The 26,736-nt window shown below is 46.2% G+C and overlaps 1 protein-coding gene across 2 annotated transcripts in view; it reads left to right on the top strand.

Annotated features, from left to right (window-relative positions):
• Nucleotides 1-26,736, top strand: part of DYRK1A (dual specificity tyrosine phosphorylation regulated kinase 1A) — an 88,497-nt gene that overhangs the window by 30,581 nt on the left and 31,180 nt on the right. The window contains exon 1 of one of the 2 annotated variants that reach the window (XM_074533911.1): nt 15,119-15,427. The exons of the other annotated variant lie outside the window; for it this stretch is intronic. The gene's annotated coding sequence lies outside the window, so the exon portion shown is untranslated. Of the gene's footprint in view, nt 1-15,118; nt 15,428-26,736 lie in introns of those variants that run through there. 2 annotated transcript variants of the gene reach the window in all.

Raw genomic sequence — 26,736 nt, forward strand, 5'->3', positions numbered from 1 at the left:
CTGAGCTCTATGATGAACAGAATGCTGGAAATACAGAGGTTTTCCTGCAGCCTTTAAAGTCAATGTTCAGGGTGGGAACAAAAAGGAAAGGATCTCTTGGGCAAGGCTGGACTTTAAATGGAACTTTAAATTTACCTGAGCTCCTGAGCATTTGCTGTGCTGAATCCAGGCCAGCAGATTTTTGTAGGAGGCATCCTGGATAAATCCTGGAGCCAGGTGGGAACCTCTCCCCCATCCCAAAGTTCTGCTCCTTTGGGCTCAGGCTTTAAACCACAGACAGAGACCATGGGATGGCTCTCAAAGGGCAGGTAAGAGAGGTTTGGGAAGGATTGGTGAGGATTGGTGAGTTCTTGGCAGTTCTTGGTGAGGATTGGTGAGTTCTTGGCAAGTTCTTGGCAGTTTTTGATAAAGATTGGTAAGGATTGGTGAGTTTTTGGTAAGGATTGGTGAGTTCTTGGTAAGGATTGTAAATTCTTGGTAAGGATTGGTGAGTTCTTGGTAAGGATTGGTGAGCACTTGGCAAATTCTTGGTAAGGATTGGTGAGTTCTTGGTAAGGATTGGTAAGGATTGGTAAATTCTTGGTAAGCCCTTGGTAAGGATTGGTGAGCTCTTGGTAAGGGTTGGTGAGTTCTTGGCAAGTTCTTGGTAAGGATTGGTGAGTTCTTGGTGAGTTTTTGGTCAGGATTGGTGAGTGCTTGGTAAGGATTGGTAAATTCTTGGTAAGCTCTTGGTAAGGATTGGTAAGCTCTTGGTAAGTTCTTGGCAATTCTTGGTGAGGATTGGTGAGTTCTTGGCAAGTTCTTGACAGTTCTTGGTAAGGACTCCGTTTACAATCCTTCATCAGGCAGGTGGAGGCAAGAACTGGGCCAATGTTGCTCCTGAATACTGCTGAAATTGGACATTGTCACTTGTCAGGTTTGTGCTTCTCTCTCCCTACTTGGGCTGGTGCTCCCTGTTCTGTTCAGTTCAGTTTGGGTTTGGGTGTTTCTGTCAAACCTCTGGCAGGCAGGGGTGCCCAGATGTGTTTGGTTCCTGGCTGGGATCAGGCTGATCCTGCTGGGTTCCAGATGTGTTTGGTTCATTCCTGGCTGGGATCAGGCTGATCCTGCTGGGTTCCAGATGTGTTTGGTTCATTCCTGGCTGGGATCAGGCTGATCCTGGTGGGTTCCCAGATGTTTTTGGTTCCTGACTGGGATCAGGCTGATCCTGGTGGGTCCCAGATGTGTTTGGTTCCTGGCTGGGATCAGGCTGATCCTGGTGGGTTCCAGATGTGTTTGGTTCGTTCCTGACTGGGATCAGGCTGATCCTGGTGGGTTCCAGATGTGTTTGGTTCATTCCTGGCTGGGATCAGGCTGATCCTGGTGGGTTCCCAGATGTTTTTGGTTCCTGACTGGGATCAGGCTGATCCTGGTGGGTCCCAGATGTGTTTGGTTCCTGGCTGGGATCAGGCTGATCCTGGTGGGTTCCAGATGTGTTTGGTTCGTTCCTGACTGGGATCAGGCTGATCCTGGTGGGTTCCAGATGTGTTTGGTTCATTCCTGGCTGGGATCAGGCTGATCCTGGTGGGTTCCCAGTTCCCAGAGCAGCCCAGGCTGTGCTCAGCTTGCTGACAGGGTTACACAAACAGGGCAGAAGTTTCTCTGCCCAGGTTTCAGAGTTCCCATGTCCCAGTGTGCATCAGCTCTCCGTGCCCACTTTGGATATTTCCAGGGATCTCCAAACTGCCCCTGGGTGCAGCTCAGACACACCTGAGCAGGGCTGCCCAGACCCTGCTGGATTTAGGAGCACAATTAAGCTTGGAAAATGGAAAAGTGGCAAAGTTTGACTCTCAGATTTCTGCAGTGACGCCACAGTCTCAAAGCAAGTCAGCTGATGAGCTGTTAAGGACAGAGATCAGATGAGAGAGCAAGAAGCAGAGTTTGTTTTCTCAGTGACACATCAGATTGGAGGCTCTGACCTTGCCCTTGTCCTGGAGGAGCAGGGAATGCCCAGCCCAGGGAACAGCCTGGTTCTGGGGCTCAGCACTCCCTGGCACTCACACCCAGCCCCTGGTGGCTCCTGGCTGAGATAAATTATCCCAAAATTCCTTTGGGGACCTTGCTGTGGGTTCATGTCACACAGAGCCAGCTGCTGGACACCTTTGCACTGCTGGAACAGGGGCAGCAGCTTTGTCCCACACTGAGAAAAGAGATTTGTTCTTGATTTCTTCCTTCCGGTTGGTGCTGGCATTTTCCTAACAAATTGGTTATTGAAAATCCCTTAAAAATCTGGGGGTACAACAGAGAGCAGAGTGTGAATTTCTGCTTTACTGGTTAATTCTGTAACTGGATTCTTTTTGTGCACGCTCTTTAACTTCTCCTTCACCTCATTGAATCCACTTTGTGAACAGAGAATCCAATATCAGGTTTGCTAAACCATCCAACTCTTTGCTTTTTCTTTGCTAAAATCACAGAAAATTTTAATATTTGAGCTCAGTATTTTGGAGTGACCCTGCCACTTGTTTGTGCTCCCTCAGGTGTGATGGACAGGGATCAGCAGATGTGCTGTGCCAGGAAATAACAGAAGGATGATTCCTGGAAAGGTGGATGAAGTTGCTTTCATTTTTACCTGGTTTTGTAGGCAGTGAGGCCTTGAAATAGAGAAATACTGAATATTGTTATTAAAGTCCACAATTCCTCAGGACTGCCTTGCCACTCTAGGAAAAGAAACTCTTTCTGGCAACACATGGAGATCCAGACATGGATTTTAGCTTGGCTGGACCAGGGCTGACATCTTCAAGCTCCTCCAAGGTCCTGAAATGCCTGGCAGGAATGAACGGCTTCTCCAAGATTTTACATATTAATAAATCCATTAATGTGCATTCCCACATATTGGAACTCACCTGTTAGTGTGAGTTCTGGCTTGCTGTTAATGCCTCTCAGTAGATCCACAAGTTGAGTATAGTTGAATATAAAACTGATTTTCTCTTCATGTAGGTATGGAATAATGGCTTACATAGATTATATTAGCTTATAAAATATAAAATAAATTACAACACCCCACCAAATATATTTACCAGGTATTGTACCTTCCAGTAATGCAGAGGCTTTGTTTGGAATAAAAGTGGGAATCAGGCCCTTGGAAATATTTCACCTAGTGAAGTTTAGCAGGAGATGTGAAAGGCAGCAGATGTCCATCAGAATTCCATTTCCAGCTTCACTTTAGGTGAGTTCCAGATGTGCATGGAAGGCTCTGTGTTAGGCCTTAAAGACTGTGTAAAAAAAAGCAGCAATCTGGTAATTGATTTATTCTTGTTTCTTAAGTTAAACCTTTGTAAAATAATTTTACAGTAATCATTTCACAATGCTGAGAAATTCCTGGAGACTTCCCTGAGTGTGGTGGTGGATCCAGGTGTGGAGTTTTAGGGTATTTTTGGTGCTTAGAAAGGGATGTAAACAAGGCAGTGTTTCTTTGTGGGCTTAAATATTCACATCTCTGGAGTTTTCTCCAAAATTTAATTTTTCAAATTAATAAAATTTTTCAAAATTGGCTTGTTGAGGTCATGGAATGCCATGGCAGGGACACCTCCCACTGTCCCCAATGTCCAGCCTGGCCTGGGCAGTGCCAGGGATCAGGGGCAGCCCCAGCTGCTCTGGGCACCCTGGGATTTTGCTTTTTTCCTGGGCACCCTGGGAAAATTGCTTTTTTCCCCCTCTTGTCAAAGCAAAAAACCCCAGGGTTGTTCTATCTTTTGTTATATATACATAATATATAAATATATATATAGAGATGTAACTCTTTTTTCCTGACCTGCAGCTGCAGGAATATTCCTTTGCTTCTTTCTCCCTTACAAAGCCTGGGAGAATTTTGTGTTGCTTTCCTTGGAAAGTTCAGCTTTTCTTCCATCTTCAGAGAAATTTTATCTGTAAAGTTGTTTCTTGTCCTCTGGCTTGGGCTGACTTCATGGACTTGAGGAGTCTTCATGATTCCTCTTGTGAAGAAAAGAGATTTTCCTCAGAATAAAAAGAGGCTGTTTCACACCCAAATCAATGGGTCAGTTTTCAAGTTAGGATTGTGCACCTCCAGCTTAAATTCGGTGTTCAGCTTTGTTTTCCAACAAAGATTCTGGTAGCAAAAGGCCCCAGGCAGTGACTGTTTGGATCCTGAGAAAGGCAAAAGTAGTTGTTGTGTTTTTTCTTTGTTTGGTGTTTTCTTTTATGTCTGGAGGCATGTGGAGCTCCAGGGGAAGGCAAGAAGCACCACTTGGTTTTTTCTTGGGAGAAATCCAGGCTCTATAGGCTGCCATCCAAATGCAAAAATTCTGACACTTCTGTGCTCAGAAAAAGTGCCACCAAAAGGGAGCCAGCTGAATACTCCACTTCTTCAATAGAAGGCTCTTTCCCTAAATAGAATTTGGGAGCTAACTTTGTCTGGAGCAGGGATTTGGGTTCAGAACACTCCCAGAGCCGTGGTGACGTCTTTGCACTTTTTCAGAGTTTTTCCCTCCGGCTCCAGGTATTTGGGTAAACACTCAGAGCATGTTCAGACACCTGAGGAGTCATTTCAGTTCCATGAATTTGTACACCATGAATGAAAAATCTGCTTCACTTTTTTTTTTTTTTTTCTGGGAAGGTGTTGGTAGAGGAAAAGGGAATTTTTGCTTTCATAGAATCCTGGAATGGTTTGGGTTGGAAAGGATTTTAAAGCTCATCCCATTCCCACTGCCTGCCATGGCAGGGACACCTTCCATGGTCCCAGCTTGCTCCAGGCCTGGGACACTGCCAGGGATGGGGCAGCAGAGCTGCTCTGGGCACCCTGTGCCCACCTCACAGGGACCAACCCCTTCCCCACCAAAGGCACAAATTCCTGTGCACAAATCTGTGCTCACTATTTACAGCTTGGTCACAGCATTTTGGTGTTTGACTTTGTGTCACACTTTGTCCCATGGATCCCAGTTTGTTAGCAGTATTTTTTGCCATGAAAATCCACATTATCCTCGATAACAGGTTAGCTTTGCCTTCCCAAGAAGCTGCCCTAACCCATTTTGAGAATGGGTAATTCCCTCCTGGGTGAGCCTTTTGATCAATTGGGAGAAAAGGGAGTCAGTGTCTTCTGAGCAAGGCTGGATAGCAGCTCCTTTACCAAAGTGATTTGGGCTCCTTTCAGCACCAGCTCCTGATGAATGGTGGGGATTTCATCAAAGAACAGGTAATTAAGGGCTGCACCTTTGGATGGATGTCCGATTTTCGGCTGTTTGGGTGGCCTGGAAAGGCCCGGGGTGGCCTTGGGGCAGCCCGCGTTTCAAAGGAACAGAAGAGGCTTCAGTTCTTTTCTCGGTCTCGGTGTTTATTAATTGTTTATCTAAAAGATTTTCTCTCGGCCCGACAGAGCTCTGCTCAGCAGCCAGCCATGAGCACACTCCCTGCCCTCCGGGCGGTCACCTATCTTTATACCCAAAGTTACGTGTACAATATTTATCATTTTTCCCCAATACCTTTCACCCTTATTGCCCAGTGCACTTTTAGTAATGACCAATCCCAAAGTGCCACCATCACCACAGAAGATGGAGGAGAAGAAGAAGAAGAAGAAGAAGGACAGGACATGCCCCAATTCCTCCATCTTACTTCTCTAAACCCCCCTGTACAGAAATCCTAAACCCTGTGTTTCACTCTCTAATTAACTGATCCCTTCACCATTCACCCCGGTGAAACCCTCCTATCCTCATACAGGTGTCGTCTCCTGTGTGGGATCAAAGTCCAGCCACCAGACACTTCTGGAACATTCCAGGACTCCCGAGCCCCCCAAGGGTGCTCTCGGTGACACCTCAGTCCTGAGCTGCTGAGATCCCACAGATGGATGGCACCTCTGCCTGAGGCCTGGCTTTCCTCATTCACAGACAGGAACTGAGCAGCTTTGGAGAGCACAGAACACCTCAGGAGGGTTTTGGAAGCCTCTGGACAAGGGGCTCCATGAGAAGCATTGCTGTGCTGAGCTTTGGAGAGCCAGGGGGACTTTCCTGCAGCCCTTCCTGGGATCCTCAGCACAGCTCCAAGGGAAGGGACAAGGCCAGGACATTGCAGGTGTGACTCTGTGCCTCAGGAGTGAAATGCAGGATTGCAGAATGGCCCTGGTGTGGGATCTCAGCACCTCAGGACTGAGGTGCCGAGTCACCGAGACCACCCTTGGGGGGCTCGGGAGTCCTGGAATGTTCCAGAAGTGTCTGGTGGCTGGACTTTGATCCTACACAGGAGACGACACCTGTATGAGGATAGGAGGGTTTCACCGGGGTGAATGGTGAAGGGATGAGTTAATTAGAGAGGGAAACCCAGGGTTTAGGATTTCTGTACAGGGGGGTTTAGAGAAGTAAGATGGAGGAATTGGGGCGTGTCCTGTTCCTCTTCTTCTTCTCCTCCATCTTCTGTGGTGATGGTGGCACTTTGGGATTGGTCATTACTAAAAGTGCACTGGGCAATAAGGGTGAAAGGTATTGGGGAAAAATGATAAATATTGTACACGTAACTTTGGGTATAAAGATAGGTGACCGCCCGGAGGGCAGGGAGTGTGCTCATGGCTGGCTGCTGAGCAGAGCTCTGTCGGGCCGAGAGAAAATCTTTTAGATAAACAATTAATAAACACCGAGACCGAGAAAAGAACTGAAGCCTCTTCTGCTCCTTTGAAACGCGGGCTGCCCCAAGGCCACTCCGGGCCTTTCCAGGCCACCCAAACAGCCAAAAACCGGACACCCTGGTGTGTGAGCTCCCCAGGGGACAGGGACGGGACAGCAGGAAAAGGCTCAGGCTGTGCCAGGGAGGGCTTGTGTTGGACAGCAGGAGGAATTTCTTCATGGGGAGGGTTAAATATTGGTGTTGAGGATCATCCAGTCCCACCACCATCCCATCCCCAGCCCAATCCCTGTCCCCAGGGGCCACATCCAGGCTCCTCCTGAGCACTCCCAGAGACTCCAAACCTCCCTGAGCAGCTCATCCCAAGGCCTGACCCCTCCTGCATGGAAAGAGCCTCCCCTGGCAGCATCATTTCATCCTTGGTGATGTTCTGAAACATTGCAGTGGTGGCTGAAGGTGCCATGACCTCTGAAGGGACTGCCATGCTTTCCTCTCACAAATGGTGGCAAGGACAATTTCCCACCTCTGTGCACTCCTTCTGTTTGCAGAGATGTTGGGAAATCTCCCCTTTGTGGGGCAGAAAAAGAAGGGAAATCCTCTCTGCTCAGACATGGTTGGGCTCTCTGGAGCTGCAGAGAAATCACAGCAATCCCCCACATTCCCCACGAGGTCCTGAGGAGCTGTGTGAGCTGGGGGGACATCTGGGAGCAGTTCTGTGCTCTCCTGGCCAGCAGGGCCAGAGAAAAGCCCGGGGTGCTTTGGCAGAGCCCAGCCCCGAGTGCCAGCACTGCTGGGCAGGAGCAGCTGCCTGGGGCTCCTCCTGCTCCTCCTGCTCCAGAGCCTGCTCTCTGCACTGCTTTTGGGGCATCAGAAATGATATTGATCTGTTGGTCTGTGCTCCTGGGAAGGATTGCAGCTCTTCATGGACTGGGTGAAAAGTTGGGCTCCATGGCAGTGATGAGAATAATGAGTTAATAAGAGTGGCTCTTGTTTTGTACAGACATCTTAGAGGGGGCACATCCTGGGCTTGTTTTGAACTTTCTGCTCCAAATTTGTGGAATCACGGAATGGATTGGGCTGGGAGGGACCTTAAATCCCACCCAGTGCCACGGCAGGGACACCTCCCACTGTGCCAGGGATCCAGGGCAGCCACAGCTGCTCTGGGCACCCTCAATCCCATTCCCTTGGGTCTTTGATAACTGTCCCTGGTGATGTCCTGCTGGGACAGGGACATTTCTTTGGGGTGATATTTCTTTGGGGTGACATTTCTTTAGGGTAACATTCTTTATGGTGATGTTTCTTTGGGGTGGCATTTCTTTGGGGTGATATTTCTTTGGGGTGGCATTTCTTTAGGGTAACATTCTTCATGGTGATGTTTCTTTGGGGTGACATTTCTTTATGGTGATGTTTCTTTGGGGTGGTATTTCTTTGGGGTGATATTTCTTTGGGGTGGTATTTCTTTAGGGTAACAAACATTCTTTATGGTGATGTTTCTTTGGGGTGACATTTCTTTGGGTTGGCATTTCTTTGGGGTGATATTTCTTTGGGGTGATATTTCTTTGGGGTGGCATTTCTTTGGGGTGATATTTCTTTGGGGTGATATTTCTTTGGGGTGGCATTTCTTTGGGGTGGTATTTCTTTAGGGTAACATTCTTTGGGGTGGCATTTCTTTAGGGTAACATTCTTCATGGTGATGTTTCTTTGGAGTGGTATTTCTTTGGGGTGATGTTTCTTTGGGGTGGCATTTCTTTGGGGTGGCATTTCTTTATGGTGATGTTTCTTTATGGTGATGTTTCTTTGGGGTGGCATTTCTTTGGGGTGGCATTTCTTTATGGTGATGTTTCTTTATGGTGATGTTTCTTTGGGGTGGCATTTCTTTGGGGTGATATTTCTTTAGGGTAACATTCTTTGGGGTGATGTTTCTTTGGGGTGGCATTTCTTTGCATCCCTTCTCAATCATCTCAGCCTGGCACAGCCCTCACTCCAGTGAGTCTTCACTCATGGCAGGAGGGCATTTCCAACTTCTTTCCCCCTAATTTCCCCCTTCCTTCCCCGTTCTGCCAGGGAGCAGTCAGGCTGTCCCAGACTCCTCTCACGTGTGTGTTTGCAGTCCTGCCTGTGCCCTGCATGGAGCTGGCTGTTCTGTTCCCTGAGAACACTTCTAAAACCTCAGTGCTGAAGCTTTGGAGCTCATTGATACCTCAGCTTTAAAATAAACAGTTTGTGTGTTATTATTTCACTTTTCTTGCAGTGACCTCACCCGTGGTGACGTGACCTTGTAGGTAGTTCCTTTGCATTGCAGGACGCTGGTGTCTGGTGCCTGTAAGTGTGGCTTTCACAGTGTCCTCAGTGCTGGGAGCGTTCCCTGGCCACACCAGGGCACATTTTGTTTGAATTAAAAGCCTTTAGGGGTCAGAACTCCATGAACATTTCTGCTGTGATCAGGACTTGGGGGGATCTTTTCCCAGAACAACTGTTGGCTGAAGCTTGAAGATTTCCTTTAAATCCTGTGAATAATTTTCCATCATCACCTTTCCTTGGGAACATCCAACTCCCTTTCCTCAGGTGGAATGCTTCCTGTGCACCTCTCTGGAGGTGAGGAAACCCAACCCAACACCAAACCATGGCAAATTATCCACTCAGCTTTTCCTTGGAGTAGTTCAGAGATCCTGCAGGAAGTGCAGGGATGGTTCCTTCCCTCCTGCACCTGCTTGGTGGCCACAGAGGTGCAGGGGGCTCTCAGGAGTTTGGCATTCCAGGAAAACCAGAGGCTGATGAAGGAGAGGCTCAGATGTTCCAGTCTTGGCTTTGTGCACCTTCCACGATGTCCCTGCAGGGGCCAGGTGGCAAAGGAGGAGCAAATGGGGGTTTTTGTGACTGGGAATCAGATTTATGGAGCAAACCAGCTGAGGGAAAGCTGGGTCAGGTGGGATAAACCAGGAATTGTTCCCTGGGAGGGGATGGGATGGAATTCCATCCCTGCATCCCTGGCAGTGCCCAAGGCCAGGCTGGGCACTGGCACAGTGGGAGGTGTCCCTGCCATGGCAGGGCTGGCACTGGGTGAGTTTTGGGACATTCCTGTGCTGGCAGGAAAGGCTGGCACAGCTGGCATTGCTCACCTGCACAGGAGAAGCTTTGGGCTGAGCTCAGGGCGGCCTTGCAGGGCCTGGAGGAGCCCCAGGAAAGCTGGAGAGAGACAATTGCCAGGGGATGCAGGGACAGCACACAGGGAATGGCTGCACACTGAGAAATTACAGGTTTAGATCAGATATTAGGAAGAAATTCCTCTCTGTGAGGGTGGGCAGGGCTGGGATGGAATTCCATCCCTGGATCCCTGGCAGTGCCCAAGGCCAGGCTGGACACTGGCACAGTGGGAGGTGTCCCTGCCATGGGTGAGCTTTAAGTCTCTTCCAACCCAAACCATTCCAGGATTCTATAAGATGCAGACAAAAATTATTTTTTAAAATTTGCACAACTGTGATATTGAGTAGTGTTACTCTCATTGTTATTAATAGTGTGAACAAAACTCCAATTTTCATAGCTAGCTTTAATACCCACTCCTTATTTTATGCTAGAAACAGTAAAACCTTACAAGAAAAAATGCAAGTTACACTTAAAAATAATTGTATTATCCTAAAGAAAGAATTATATTTTCTGTTTGTTTTCTGGATGGGTTTTGTTGTTATGTTTTAAATTTTTGGGGGTTGAAATTTATGTTACTTGAGAGAAATCAGCGCAGTTCCCAATCCACATGTTTGGATCAGTGGAGTTTGGCATCCCCAGGTTTTGGTGGTTTCCAGCTGCAAGCACAGATCCAACCACACTTCAAGTTTTCTTCTCCTTCAATCTGCTACTTCAAGGTGAGACAAATCAAAAGAAGTAATTGCCAAAACTTGGAAGTGTGTGTACTAAATACAGGAATTATTACAAAGGCAGGAAATTCGGTTTTAGATGTGAGCTTTGTAATTGTGAGCTTTGACTGGACTTGTCAACCCCCAAATAAATCCTGCCTGGATTTATTTCTGAATTTTAATTTTGAATTTTCTGTGATGACACTAAACTGGACATGGAAATATTGAAACTTTTTAATGATTTATTGTATAGTGATTTGGGAGTGGGGTTTGTCAGGACTGGCTTCAGATTCCTGCTGTAAAATGCAGAATATCAGTTAGCAAATCATGGAGAGAGCAGCACAAAAATGGTTTAGGTGCAGTTCACAACCTGGGAGGATTTTATGGAACAGTTCTGGTGCTTCCAGGCAACTTTGGAGTCAGGAAAAATCTGGAATGTTATTGTTTTATGAACTGTGATGTGGATTTATAAGGACAGCGTGCCTGAGAGTTTTAAAGTGTTCTGGTTTGTAGGAACTCCATCAGAATTTGTGTTACTAACACAAAATATTCTGGTTTTTAGGAACTCCATCCGAATTTGTGTTATTAATACAAAATACTCTGGGTTTTAGGAACTTTGTGTTATTAACAGAATATTCTGGTTTTTAGGAACTTTGTGTTATTAATACAGAATATTCTTGTTTGTAGGAACTCTGTCAGAATTTGTGTTATTAACACAGAATATTCTGGTTTGTAGGAACTCTGTCAGAATTTGTGTTATTAATACAGAATATTCTTGTTTGTAGGAACTCTGTCAGAATTTGTGTTATTAATACAAAATATTCTGGTTTTTAGGAACTCCATCAGAATTTGTGCTATTAATAGAAAATATTCTGGTTTGTAGGAACTCCATCAGAATTTGTGTTATTAATACAGAATATTCTGGTTTTTAGGAACTCTATCAGAATTTGTGTTATTAATACAGAATATTCTGGTTTTTAGAAACTCTGTCAGAATTTGTGTTATTAACACAAAATATTCTTGTTTGTAGGAACTCTGTCAGAATTTGTGTTATTAATACAGAGTATCAAAGCAATGTCTTCAAATGCAACAGAACTGCTCTGTAGCTAAAATTTAAGTGCTATAAATTTCTCTTGGAGTGACATGAATTACTTCAAAATCATCCATTAAATCAGCCAGCGAGGGAATTCCCTGGAATCATCACAGTTGAGGTGGAATTTATAATGGTGGATATTTGTTTGTAGTTCAGTTTTTCACTTCAAAAGCCTCTGTGTGTGTGTGTGTGTGTGTTAAAGATGTGTGATAGGTTCACAGCAATCTCAAATCCAACCCCAAAAATCCCAAACTCAAACAAAGGAAAGGGAAAAAAGACTTTTCATCTCAATAGGGCTGTGCAAATCCTGCAAGTGGAAGGAGGGGACAGCCCAAATTCTCAAAATACACACTTGCCCACGTGCCAAGTTATTTTATTTTTACAGTTGGTTTTATTTTAAAATTGTCATGGCTGTGTTAGATGAAATCCACCTTTATTTATGGTAGACACCAGAGCTGGGTGGATGTCACCCAGTGAAATAGCTGGGAAATACACGGGATTATTTAACAGCGCTGAAAAGATTCTGCAGCAATTCCTACCCCTGCCTGTATTCAAACTACAAAAGTACTTTGAGATCCTCCCCCTCTCTCCTGAAAGCTGTTCTCTTTGGTCAGGTATTGAATAATTTATATCATGTGAGACTCTTGCACATGATGTATTCATCCCTTGTTTAGCACTTACATTCATGGTTTGGCATGCTGGCTGTACATTGATATGGGAGATGCTTCCCATTTTTTCTCTACCAACTGTTTAAATATATCTTGTGCCTCAGTAACTACAAATGGGAAATAGAATAATTCAAGTTATTTCCCTTGATGGGTTTGATGCATAGCAAAAGATTTCTTTTTAATTTTTTTTTAAAATATATATCTGTTTGTACAAAAGGAGAGCTTTAAAAACGATGCTGATATTTATGGTAACTTTATGTTCAGCTGGAAATGCTGGGTATTGATTTGGGATAAAATATTGGGTGTTTTTCACCTCTCGTGCTGCCATGCAGCAGGTAATTTATTCCATCTCTAATTAGTTTTGTGTTACAAACTGCAAATCGTGAGTAATGTTCTTTGGAGGTGGGGGAAGGAGGAGGTGCTGCACCAACACCAGGAACTCTGATGAAGTGCTGATAAAAGTCTGAGAGAGCCCAGCACGGGGATTAGTGCTGCAAAGTGCCAGCCCAGCCTGGATTGCTGGGAAATCCTGTAAGCCCCTGTCAGGTAACACTGCTGCTGCAAGTGAGCACAAAATAAATGCAATAAATGCTGCAATAAACGCTGCAATAAATGCAATAAATTAGTGCTGCAAAGTGCCAGCCCAGCCCGGACTGCTGGGAAATCCTGTAAGCCTCTGCCAGGTAACACTGCTGCTGCAAGTGAGCGCAAAATAAATGCAATAAATGCAATAAATTAGTGCTGCAAAGTGCCAGCCCAGCCTGGATTGCTGGGAAATCCTGTAAGCCCCTGTCAGGTAACACTGCTGCTGCAAGTGAGCACAAAATAAATGCAATAAATGCAATAAATTAGTGCTGCAAAGTGCCAGTCCAGACCAGATTGCTGGGAAATCCTGTAAGCTCCTGTCAGGTAACACTGCTGCTGCAAGTGAGCACAAAATAAATGCAATAAACACTGCAATAAATGCTGCAATAAACGCTGCAATAAATGCAATAAATTAGTGCTGCAAAGTGCCAGTCCAGACCAGATTGCTGGGAAATCCTGTAAGCCCCTGTCAGGTAACACTGCTGCTGCAAGTGAGCACAAAATAAATGCAATAAATGCAATAAATTAGTGCTGCAAAGTGCCAGCCCAGCCCGGACTGCTGGGAAATCCTGTAAGCTCCTGTCAGGTAACACTGCTGCTGCAAGTGAGCACAAAATAAATGCAATAAACGCTGCAATAAATGCAATACATTAGTGCTGCAAAGTGCCAGCCCAGCCTGGATTGCTGGGAAATCCTGTAAGCCCCTGTCAGGTAACACTGCTGCACAGATGAGCACAAAATAAATGCAATAAACACTGCAATAAATGCAATAAACCCTGCAATAAATGCAACAAATTAGTGCTGCAAAGTGCCAGCCCTGCCTGAATTGCTGGGAAATCCTGTAAGCTCCATGTCAGGTAATACTGCTGCTGCAAGTGAGCACAAAATAAATGCAATAAATGCTGCAATAAATGCAATAAATTAGTGCTGCAAAGTGCCAGCCCAGCCCGGACTGCTGGGAAATCCTGTAAACCCCTGTCAGGTAACACTGCTGCTGCAAGTGAGCACAAAATAAATGCAATAAACCCTGCAATAAATGCAATAAATTAGTTCTGCAAAGTGCCAGCCCTGCCCGGATTGCTGGGAAATCCTGTAAGCCTCTGTCAGTTAACACTGCTGCACAGATGAGCACAAAATAAATGCAATAAATGCAATAAAGGGGTTCCAAAAGTTGCCAGGAGATAAGGAATGGGCAGCACTGACTTTTGGGGTGTGCAGTGCACGCACACTGTGGAGTTGCTGGTGGTTTAGGGCGTGTGGGGAGATGTTTCAGTAGTTTCACTACTGCTAAAATGTCCAAAATCAAGTTTTTGAACGAAGGAGGGATTTCAGGAACTTCACTGAGGGAGTTGTTGGTGGTTTAGGACACATAGCGGGAGATTTCAGGAGCTTCACTCTGAGAGTTTCTGGTGTTTAAGGACATGAAAGTGGAAATTTCAGTAGTTTCACTGCTCCTGAAATGTCCAAAATGAAGTTGTTGGAAGAGGGAGAGATTTCTGGAGCTTCTCTGAGGGAGTTGCTGGTGTTCCAGAGTATGGAAGGAGATATTTCAGTCATTTCATAACTGCTAAGGTGTCCAAAATGAAGTTGTTGAATGAGGCAGAGATTTCAGGAGCTTCACTGTGAGAGTTGCTGGTGTTTTGGGGCATGGAGGGAAATATTTCAGTAGTTTCTCTACTGCTAAAATGTCCAAAATGAAGTTGTTGAATGAGGCAGAGATTTCAGGAGCTTCACTGAGGGAGTTCCTGGTGTTCCAGAGCATGGAAGGAGATATTTCAGTCGTTTCATAACTGCTAAGGTGTCCAAAATGAAGCTGTTGAATCAGGGAGAGATTTCAGGAGCTTCACTCCTGAAATCTGAGGGAGTTGCTGGTGTTCTGGGGTATATAGGGAGAGATTTCAGTAGGTTCATAACTGCTAAAATGTCCAAAGTGAAATTGTTGAATGAGGAAGAGATTTCAGGAGCTTCTCTGAGGGAGTTCCTGGTGTTTTGGGCTATATAGGGGAGATTTCAGGAGCTTCTCTGAGGGAGTTGCTGGTGTTTTGGGCTATATAGGGGAGATTTCACTAGCTTCTCTGAGGGAGTTGTTGGTGTTTTAAGGCATGGAGGGAAATGCTTCAGTAGTTTCTCTACTGCTAAAATGTCCAAGATGAAGTTATTGGTTGAGGGAGCCGGTAAAACTCTGAAGTTCTGTTGGAGCTGACATTTAAAATCCCGTTTCCCGCGGCAGCTCAGTGCAGTTGGGCCGTGCCGGGCCCCTCAGAGCGGCTCTGGCTCTGCCCGCGCCCCTCCTGCCCCGGCCCAGGTTCCGAGCGCGGCCGGGCTCCGGTGCTGTCCCCGCCGTGCCCGGGGGCTCCGGGGGCTCCGTGCCCCGTCCCTGGCCGGTGGCTCCTTGGCGGAGCCCCGGAGAACAGGAAGCCCCCCCCACCCCCTCGGCAGGTGAGTGACTCGCAGCGGCGCTGGCACATCGCTGCCGGGCTCGGCAAAGTGCAGTAAAACATGCCCGGCATCGCCGCGGCCGCCACGGCGTAGAGAGACACAGAGAGAGAGAGAGAGAGAGGGGGGACAGTGCTGCTGCTGCTGCTGCTGCTGCTGCTCTGCTGCAGGGACAGCCGGGGGCTTCCAGAGTAAGTCTGTCTGTCTGTCACTCTTTGCATTTCCAGCCGCCGGTTTTCCACAGCCGCATCCCCCCTGCGCGTGGGAAGGGGATCTCCCCAGCAGGAGCGGTGCTGGTCAGTGATGGATTCACGCCGTCACAGGCACACAGACACCAGTATGCTGGCAGATAATATTTTATTTATTTTTTTTCTTTAAAAGAAAAAAAATTTGCTTATTTCACCTAGGATGCTTCAGCATCGCTCATGTTCAGTCGTTAGCGGCGGTAGAACGAGCTGAAATTTCATTTGCTTAAAATCTGTCGGGGAGGGGGGTGGTGAATTATAATAATAATAATAATAAAGGATGTTGTGTCTTTAGGGTTAAACCCAAACCAGTGAAACATAAATTCAAAAGGGAAGGACAGGAGTGGCCTGACACAGTAATTTTAGGAGGTGACCTGCCTAAGGAAGGCAGCGACAGGGAACTTTAGAGCTTTTTAAAGCCCCGGCAAGAATTCCAGCCGGGCTCGCTCCCACCCGGCAGCCTTGGGGGATCTTTCGCATCCCAACCCCGGAGAAGGCGTCCCGGAGCCGGGCAGGGCGAAATCCTAACGCGGGCGCGCTTATCCGTAAATCCCGTGTATCATGGCTGCGCCGCCCTGCCCTTGCTGTGGGGGTGAAATGTAGAACATGAGCCTGATCCTCGGGAGATGGAGCTAATTTCGCCCTAAACTGGAAAGTGTTAACAGCGCCCGGCGAATGTGACAAAGCTCAATCGCGCTCCTTGTTTATGGAGCCCGCGCCCATTGGCCGCCGCGCGCCAGCTCTGCCCTGGCAACTGCGCGCCCGCATTTGCATAGCGCGCCGCCATTGGTCCGCGCCGCGGCTCTGCGGGCCAATGGCGCGGCGCGGCTCGGGGTGGGCTATGCTAATGAGGCGCTGTTGCTGGGGCGCGCTGCGGCAGCCGGGGATGCGCTGAGGGGAGCGCCGGGATCGGCTTCCCCCTCACGCGCGGGGCCTGCGCGCTGCGAGCCGCCCTCACACCGGGCCCGGCCCGGCCGCCCAGCGTTTCGGCTAATTGCTGCTTCCCACCTGCTTCCCCCGGTTTTAAAATTTATTATTTAAATAAAACGCCTTAAAGTAGCCAGCTTCTTGTAGAAAGCAGAACGCCGGTACACTCACCAATCACTCGCGATTCACCACAACCCCTTCTCGCTGTCCGAGATCGGGATCTCAATCTGATTTTTGTTACGATACACCACAGCCCTATCTCGCTGTCCGAGATCGGCATATCAATCTGATTTTTCTTTAGAATAATCTATTTCTGGAACAAACACACTCACCTTTCAAAAATGCTGTATTCACATCCCACCCGACAAAAAAAAACTCCACACCAATAATCAAGCCCCTCCTCAGCTCTAAGTTGAGTCCTCGTTTTTTTTTCTGTCCTAAATATCATTCCTGTCTAAGAATATTGGGGAATCTGAGCTTAAAATATATTCTGCTGCTTAAATCTGCATCTGTATCTGGCCTTTTTTCCTTTCCCTGCCTTCCCAAGCAGCTTTTTCTCCTGTTCAGTCATGGATCACTTTCCTCAGTCCTGTTGCCTCTCCCTCCCTCCCTCTTCCTCAGTGTCCAGTTCCTGTATTTTCTTCCATAACTGCTCAAGTTCTCTTCTTTTAACTCACTAAATCTGACTGTAAGGATAATGAATTGTTTAAATGAGTAAATCCAGCTACATTCCCTATTTTTTCCTTTATTCCCCTTTCTCTTCCACACAAATATCAATACGTATCTGTATTTTGATACCATCTGGCATTTGCTAGTAATAGTGGGAATTCCTGTCACCAGCAGATTTTTGGTTAAATCAGATTTTTACTTTGGTGGAATTTTAATTTTTTGACTGTTTTCTAAACCTTCAGAAAACTTCAGGTTTCAGCAGAGGGAAATTTAGTTTTTCTTGGATAAAGCCAACATTTTCATAGAGAAACTTAGTGATTTCTAGAACAAAAAACTAAGATTTAATAAAGTTGTGTGTACTTGGAGTTTGCTTGAAGCCTTCTGAAGAATCAGTTGAGAGGTTCTTTTATAGCTTGTTTAAAGGACAAAATAATGTGAATTTAAACTTTTTGTCCCTAAATTTCTGCTATATTAGGGCATTACCGTGGTTTATAAAAGATTTTTCTCCTTATTTACTGAATTTGACAGAATTTCTTGTTTGTATTTGTGGTTTTCACTCAGAACAGGGGGGCAGGTGTGGATCTTCAAGCAGGATTAAAGATGCAGAGGTAGCTGGAGTTAAGTAATTATTGGAAAACCTGTGTTTGGAATAATATTCACATTTCAATCTTTATTTCTGCTTTAAGAGTTATTATGTTTGTTCAAAGGTTGGACTTGATGATCTTGGAGGTATTTTCCAATATTATTGTTTCTGTGAGTCTTTGAACTTTCACCATGATCATAAAAAAAGTTTATCTCCGTTTCCCCCTCTGCTTTATATTCCCTCTTTTTAATGGCAGGCTTTTCACTCAATTAGAAAAATTACAAACCTTAGAATAATTGCATAAGATCATAAATTACACATGAATTTGTAGGGGGAGACAAAAAAAGAAACTTCAGAACCTCAACCTTGGCACATTTTCACCAATATCAGTGAGTTTGGATAATTTTCATTTGTCAGTTTTGAAATAAAAGTCTCTTCTTGAAAGAGAGGTTATTAAACATGCAGCAATAAAGTATTGACTGCTGAGATATTGTTTCACTCACTGATTTGTCATTAAATCAACAAATGCACGCTGGGGTGAATCAGCAGCCAAAGTACTCGGGTTTGCCCAGTGCTCCTGAGCAGCTGGACAGAGTTCCAGTGTGCCAGGAAAACTTGGGAAGAACTTGAAGAGAGTTAGAAAAGGGGAAAAGCTTCCCTAACAGTTGGTGTGTGGAGTCATTTCCTCTCTAAATCCCCTCTTGGAGGATCACAAAGGTCAAAAAGGAACTTGTTTTACCTAACCTCGAAGCTGCTCCTCTGTGGAGCTCTGTAAAACACAGATTTACCTGCTAGGATGTGTCCTTTGTCTTTGCAAAGTCCAAAAATTTAGATTATGGAGCCCTTTGGTGTTTGTCCCATGTCTGGATGTTTTTGTGCAGAGCAGGAGAAAATGCAGAATTCTACAGAAGGAAATGATTGTTTGTGAATTCCGAGGATGCAAAAACAATGAGCGCTCTATAGAATGTATAAGCAGCCAGGAATAATTTTATTTGGAGCGCAGTCTGAAGAGTGGCAAGGGATATTATGTTAAACACAATGAAAATCAAAAGATGTATTGTGTGGCCACCTATTGAGGCAGCTCTGCTTCCATGCTGCCCCTAAAACAAACAGGGCATTCATGGGGCTAAACAGAATCATAACTTATTGACATGGAGGCACAGAATTAAAGCTGGGCAGGGATTCTGGGCTCTCCTCATTTCTCTTCATTTTAGTGGCTTTTCAGTTCAGCTTGCTGTTGCCTTGTGGAATTCCAGGTGGTTTTTAGCTGTGCTTTAAGGCAGGTGCTTGTCCAGGGCAGAAATGGAAAAGCAGAGGTCTCGCAGAGCTTCATTTGGGCTTTGAAAGTTCAGAGTGCTTGTGTTTCCTGGAGGTTTTAGCTGAGAATTTTGGCAATCTTGGGCTTCATTTATTAAAAAAAAAAAAAAAGTGGTTTCACTTTCACAACATTTTCTCAGTTCTGAGATTCTCCGGAGTGTACTCAAAGTCACATTTATAAGTTAATGAAACCCACATTTATATACTGTGTTGCCAGTGGATTAAATGAGTTTACAAACTTCTTTCTCTTGTAGTGGGAGAATTCCAATGAGCAGCAGCATTCAGTCCTTCTGGTACCAGATTTTTATTTTTGAAGTGGCTTTTTTTCTTTTTTGGTAGATTTTTCCCACAGTGTTTCCCTGTGACAAATCTGAGCTCCAGTTTTTCTCCAGGAAAGGGAACTGGAGTTCTCTGATTGCACAAAAGGCACAAAGCACAAGTCCTGCCCAAAGTCCACCTCCTGTGCAGCCCAGCCAGGGAAGGAACAGGGAAGGAGCTGGCCAGGACAGCTCAGCAGTGGCACAGCCGTTCATCAACCTGCTCCTGGCCTGCTTTTCTCCAGGCTGGGAAAAGATGGAGCTTGGTGTCACCTCCTGAGCCCTGTGACCTCCCTGCAGCTTTGGCCGGTGGGGAGGAGCAGGAACAGGAGCAGGAACAGGAGCAGGAACAGGAGCAGGAGCAGGAGCAGGAACAGGAAAAGGAACAGGAACAGGAGCAGGAACAGGAACAGGAACAGGAGCAGGAACAGGAGCAGGAACAGGAGCAGGAACAGGAACAGGGACAGGAGCAGGAACAGGGACAGAACAGGAACAGGAGCAGGAACAGGAACAGGGACAGAACAGGAACAGGAGCAGGAGCAGGAGCAGGGGCAGGAACAGGAGCAGGAACAGGAAAAGGAACAGGAACAGGAGCAGGAACAGGAACAGGAGCAGGGACAGGAACAGGAGCAGGAACAGGAACAGGAGCAGGAACAGGAGCAGGAGCAGGAACAGGAGCAGGAACAGGAACAGGGACAGGAGCAGGAACAGGGACAGAACAGGAACAGGAGCAGGAACAGGAACAGGGACAGAACAGGAACAGGAGCAGGAGCAGGAGCAGGGGCAGGAACAGGAGCAGGAACAGGAAAAGGAACAGGAGCAGGAACAGGAACAGGAGCAGGGACAGGAACAGGAGCAGGAACAGGAACAGGAGCAGGAACAGGAGCAGGAGCAGGAACAGGAGCAGGAGCAGGAGCAGGAACAGGAACAGGAACAGGAGCAGGAACAGGAGCAGGAAAAGGAAAAGGAACAGGAGCAGGAACAGGAACAGGAGCAGGAGCAAGAACAGGAAAAGGAAAAGGAACAGGAACAGGAGCAGGAACAGGAACAGGAGCAGGAACAGGAACAGGAGCAGGAACAGGAGCAGGAAAAGGAACAGGAACAGGAACAGGAGCAGGAACAGGAGCAGGAACAGGAACGGGAACAGGAACAGGAGCAGGAACAGGAGCAGGAGCAGGAACGGGAACAGGAACAGGAGCAGGAACAGGAGCAGGAGCAGGAAGAGGAGCAGGAACAGGAGCAGGAACAGGAACAGGAGCAGGAAGAGGAGCAGGAACAGGAACAGGAGCAGGAACAGGAGCAGGAGCAGGAGCAGGAACAGGAACAGGAACAGGAGCAGGAACGGGAACAGGAACAGGAGCAGGAACAGGAACAAGAGCAGGAACAGGGGCAGGAACAGGAGCAGGGGCAGGAACAGGAGCAGGAACAGGAACAGGAGCGGGAGCAGAACAGGAGCAGGTGGAACCCTGGGGTTGTTGCTAAGTTCAGGGCTCCGTTCTGCTCTCAGCACCAGCAGCGTTTGCCATTTGTGTACAGGGAAGTTGGCTGAGTGGTTATTGTCGGAGAACTTGTGGAGCAGCCGTTCCCAACAATTCCCCCACAATAATAAAGTTCCTCCTCTGGGGGATATTTATCACGGGATTGTTCTCCCAGAGCTGCCCCAGGTAATTCCCCTTTGTTCCCTGGGCTCTCTCAGCCTTTCCCACTCCAGCAGTGGGAATGTCCCTGCACCCCACGATGGGACAATGGGCAGGGCAGGGCGGCCGGAGGGCACGCCGAGTTCAGGTCGGGGTTTGCTCATTGATTGCTCCAAACCCTGCTGTCCCCAGCCAGGGCTGACGTCTGTGGTGCTCAGGCCGAGCTCTGCTGGCTCTGACTCGTCCTCGGCGTGGGTTTGTGTGGGCAGAGCGCTCTCACACCCCAGGGCTGTTGCTGGTTCTCCCTGCCTGTCCCAGGGTGTGCTGGTGCACCTGAGTGTGAGAGCAGCGCAGGATCTGCTCCCTTCTCCACACCCCTTCAGTGCTCGTGGGTGCTGAGAGCTTTTCCAAGCTGAGATGGTGACAAATAAAGTTGACCAGAACTCTGCAAAACAATGAACTTTGCAAAACAATAATCTTCTGTGGAGCAGGAGGGTTGTACAATTCCTCAGCTAACACAGGGTTTTCTTACAGTGGACATTGGGTGGCTTTCACATTGTGAAAAGCGCCAATCGCTTGTTTTTAAAATTTCAAAAGTTTAATAGTAATAAAAGGGTTATGAAAATAGTAATACAATTAGAGTAATAATAATTTGGACAGTTTGGATTAGGACAATATGAGACAATCGAAACAAAAAGTTATGGATGTCTGAGTACCTTTTTCTGGGCAGCACGAGCCCAAAAAAGGACACAAGTTAATGAAAGGTTAACCCTTAAAAGCAACAGCCTGTTGCATATTCATACACCTCACACATGGTGCATAAATTCCTCTCAAACACAGGATTCTCTCTGGTCATCATCAGCTTCTTCCTCTGAATCCTGACAGTGCCTTTGAGGCGGGAAGAAGTTCATTTCTCCTGATAATGGAGCAATAAATTCTCTTTCTCTGAAAGATTCAGGTGTCCTGTGGCTGCTGTCTCACTGCCAGTCCTTTCTTTAAAAAAGTATCCTAATAGCATAGTTTCTATTTTAACAATTTTTATAACCTAAAACTCTATTTAACACACTACTTAGGAGAATTAATACACCATCACTTTCTAACACAACACATATAACATTCATGTTAATATTTGCAAAAAGCCAATCATAAAACATGCATTTTTCACACACATCACTAATTTGAACACAGAAAAAAGCAGCAAGAAGTGCTTGGCTTCACTTGTGGTGGTTTAGCAGGGGTTGGAAACAAAAAGATTTGAAGTCTGAGGCTGTCCTGCTCAGTCAGAACCGTGCTTGTTCTGTGGTTTGGCCACACCAGCTCTGAGCTCTGGGTGTGGGAAGCAGAAGAGCCTTTGTGGCCAACGAGACCCCTCACCCTTCTGTTCCCTGGTGGTGTTTGCTGGCGGGTTCTCACTCAGCCGGGAATGCAGGGAGTGGCTGCACACGGTGAGAAAGGGAGAGCAGCTCACGGCATCTTGGGTCATGGCAGTGATCTTAGGAGGGAAAATGTTGAAGAAAAGTTGTAGCAAGGCAGAGAGAAAGGCAGGTGAATTGTGCAGCGGAAGTCTCAGACTTTATTTATCATCTTAATCCCCCCCTGGCACGGGCAGGGACATCCCCAGTGTCCCAGGCTGCTCCAAGCCCTGTCCTATTGAAGATGGAGGGAGAGGACCCACCTTTCATTGTTCAGCATCAGCTCCGTTTATTGACTCAATCAGTCACTTTTTATAACCATGTTAATCAAGTTCATGCATATTGCAAACCCGAGCTCACAATAGGTCAGAGATAACACACCAACCCCTCCTGTTGTTTCCAATACCAAGATTTGGGTTCTCAAAATTATTTTTGCTTTCCCAAAACAGCCAAAGATAGAATATTTACTTGTTAAGAGAAAGCTGCCTGATAACTCTGGTATGCAAGGCTCTCAAGGCCTTCATGTTTGTCACTTTTACTTGTAATTAAAAACAACCTGAGAACTTCTGCTGTTCACAGAAACAGGCTGTGAGAATTTGCTCCTCACAGCTGCCTTCTGAGCCATCCCTGAAAAAATCTCCAACACTGTCCAACCTTGGGCACTTCCCAACTTGGGGAATTCCTGCATTTAAACTTTAAGTGCTGATGGGACTTGCACTGCTTTTACCTCTTCACCTTGCCCAGCCCCCAGCAGGCAGGGAGGTGTTTGCAGGCTGTTGCAGAGGTTCTGTTATCAGCAAGATAACTCTTTATCTTGTCATGGAGCCCAGATCTGCTGCTGCTGCTGCACTTGGGAGATGCTTTGTCAGTCCTGAGGCAGATTTGCATCACTCACAGCGTCCAAACTGTCACTTTTTGGGGGCTGGTTTTTAATTGTGAGGTGAGAAGTAGGAAGAGATATTAAGGAAATGTCACTTTTTAAATTCTCTAATGGTTTTTGTCTGACTTTGTCTCCTTTTTTATATTTCACTATGAATACTGCTCAGTAGAACAGTAAGGTAGAAGTGTGACAGAGGGACAAAGAGAGTCACAAAGATACTTTGAGAGGCAAAGTAGATCTTTAATGAGCTGGGTGGCAGGAATGCAGAGAAACCTTGGAATCGCTGTTGGGATTTTCAGGTGCAGTCCCACCCAGCAGAGGAGCTGCTCTAACAGCTCCTGATCCAGAGAGAAACCTCACTTTTTGTGACACAGAAATGTGGAAACCTTGAGGCTGGAAGAGACCTTTGGAAGTTGCCCAGTGCTGTGGCCAGTTGGGTTTTGGGTACAATCCAGTGATTTCAATCCAATTTACAATCCATAGATTTCAATCCAGTTTACAATGCACTGATTTCAACCCAGTTTACAATCCATAGATTTCAATCCAATTTACAATCCATAGATTTCAATCCAGTTTACAATGCACTGATTTCAACCCAATTTACAATCCACTGATTTCAATCCAGTTTACAATCTATAGATTTCAATCCAGTTTACAATTTATAGATTTCAATCCAGTTTACAATGCACTGATTTCAACCCAGTTTACCATCCATAGATTTCAGTCCAATTTACAATCCATAGATTTCAATCCAATTTAAAATCCATAGATTTCAATCCAATTTACAATCCATAGATTTCAATCCAGTTTACAATGCACTGATTTCAACCCAATTTACAATCCATAGATTCCAATCCAGTTTACAATCCATTGATTTCAATCCAATTTACAATCCATAGATTTTAATCCAATTTACAATCCACAGATTTCAATCCAATTTACAATCCATAGATTTCAATCCAGTTTACAATGCACTGATTTCAACCCAATTTACAATCTATAGATTTCAACCCAATTTACAATCCATAGATTGCAATCCAGTTTACAATCCATAGATTTCAATCCAGTTTACACTGCACTGATTTTTTCTGGGTTGTTGATCCACTCCTGGGATCACTCATTCACCTGCAGCCCTTTCCCATCACTCAGTGAATGTTTGTGCCTTGCTGGAGCTGAAGGGAAGGCCAGGGATGTGTTTTACCACCAAAAACACTTTTTTGGGAGGAGGTTTAATGTCTAAATGAGTTCTGTGGACTGATATCCAAAAGGGAATAACACGATTTCAAACTGATGAGAGAGGAAATTGAATCTGCATGGAGTTCTTAAAAATCTGTGCAAAAATTTAAAAATTTACACAAACTTTTCAGATATTACACCAGTTGTAGTTCATTTATAGACTCCTCAATAATCACAATCTCAAATATTTGTTATGCCTGCAGTTGATAATTTCTTTGTTGCTTGGGAAAATCATAAAATCCCAGAATGGTTTGGTTGAAAGGACCTTAAAATCACCCAGTGCCACCCCTGCCATGGGCAGGGATGACCCAGCCTGGCCTTGGACACTTCCAGGGGTGGGGAGGCCCCAAAAATCCATTTCAAGAAAAACCCAAACATTTAAAACACAGCTATTTTGAATGACAGAAGTATTTCCCATCCTCCCCAAATAAACAAAACCACAAATTCTTGAACTTCTTCCACTGTGTTGATGTGATGCTTTAAGAAATAAACCTTCTCCTTTATGAGGGATCCATTTCTGCACTGTGTCTATTTTCAGAGAGCTCTGGGAGCCTCTTTGCAGTGCAAATACAAATCAAGGTATTTTTATTTAATACAAATTCAGGGTATTTTTATGCCTCCCCTGAACTAACATTAGGTAAGGCTTATTTGTAAGACAATTCTGCCCACTCCAAATCCATAATCTTTTCCCTTCATGTACTTCATGCTTAGAGATCTTGACATATGTTTGGGGGTTTTTAAAAAACTTCATTTTCTTCCCGAGGTGCTTTACAAGGTGGGATCACTGGAACTTGTAGTGGTTAAAAAGGAAAATGGATGATTTACTGCACCTTGTTCTCAGATATTTCTGTCCTGTGTGGAAGTTCTGGATGTGCTGTGGGAATAAGTTTTGGTGGATTTTAGTCCTGCCCTGGTGCTCAGCAAATCCTCGATTTTTTGGATGTCTGGAGCTCTCCAGATGAGCAAAAAGTCAATCTCAGACCCATCTAATTCTGGATGGGCTGTGGGAGCAAGTGCTGGTGGATTTTAGTCCTGCCCTGGTGCTCAGCAAATCCTTGATCTTTTGGATGTCTGGAGCTCTCCAGATGAGCCAAAAAATAACCTCAGACCCATCTAATTCTGGATGGGCTGGGGGAACAATCTCAGACCCATCTAGTTCTGGATGTGCTGGTGGATTTTAGTCCTGCCCTGGCAAATCCTTGATCTTTTGGATGTCTGGAGCTCTCCACATGAGCCAGAAAATAATCTCAGAGCCATCTAGCTCTGGATGTGCTGTGGGAACAGGTTTTGGTGGATTTTAGTCCTGCCCTGGTGCTCAGCAGATCCCCAATTTTTTTTTTTTTAATGTCTGGAGCTCTCCAGATGATCCAAAACCCAATCTCAGACCCATCTAATTCTGGATGGGCTGTGGGAACAGATTTTGGTTGATTTTAGCCCTGCCCTGGTGCTCAGCAGATCCCTGATTTTTTTTGCTGTCCGGAGCTCTCCAGATGAGCCCAAACCCAATCTCAGACCCATCTAATTCTGGATGGGCTGTGGGAACAAGTGCCCATGTATTTTAGTCCTGCCCTGGTGCTCAGCAAATTCTTGATTTCTTTGGCTATCTGGAGCTCTCCAGATGAGCCCAAAGCCAGTCCCAGAGCCACCAGAGGCCGTGTGAGCCTCAGTTAATGGCTGTCACAAATGTCCCTGTTTCTGGAGCGACTCCTCGGCCTAGAACTAAAGGAGGTCAGGATTTCTATTCTAGCCAGTCCTTCCTTCCCCTCCTGTCCCTGCTGTGTCCCCGGGGTTTCTGGGAGGGTTCCCTGGGGCTGGGCTGGGCTGGGCTGGGGTGCAGGGCTCAGGAGCAGGGGCTGGGATGTGGCAGGGACAGGGATCCCATCAGGGACAGGGACAGGGATGTGGCAGGGACAGGGACAGGGGTGTGACAGGGACAGGGATCCCCTCAGGCCCCCGGTGTGTGTGGCAGCCCCAGGGGCTGCAGTTCCTTGCCTGCTGCTCCCTGTGCTGAGTTCCAGCTCCCAGAGCTCTGTCCCGGGGCTGCTGAGCTGGGTGGGGTCAGTCCCATCTCAGGGTGACCCGAAGCCTTTCCCATTTGGGATGGGAGCTCAGGGATGGGTTTGGGCAGTTCCCATCCATCCCCTGGCATCCTTCCCATCATCCCAGGCTCCAGTCCTGTTCTCTTCTCTGGGATTTGCTGTGGAGCCATTTGTGCCTCTGGGCTAAGAAGGTTCTTGTTGGACACAGTTTGGATTTATGGTGTCGTATTTGATGTGG

Source organism: Zonotrichia albicollis, chromosome 2, assembly GCF_047830755.1.
Source record: "Zonotrichia albicollis isolate bZonAlb1 chromosome 2, bZonAlb1.hap1, whole genome shotgun sequence".
In the NCBI taxonomy this organism is placed as follows: domain Eukaryota; kingdom Metazoa; phylum Chordata; class Aves; order Passeriformes; family Passerellidae; genus Zonotrichia; species Zonotrichia albicollis.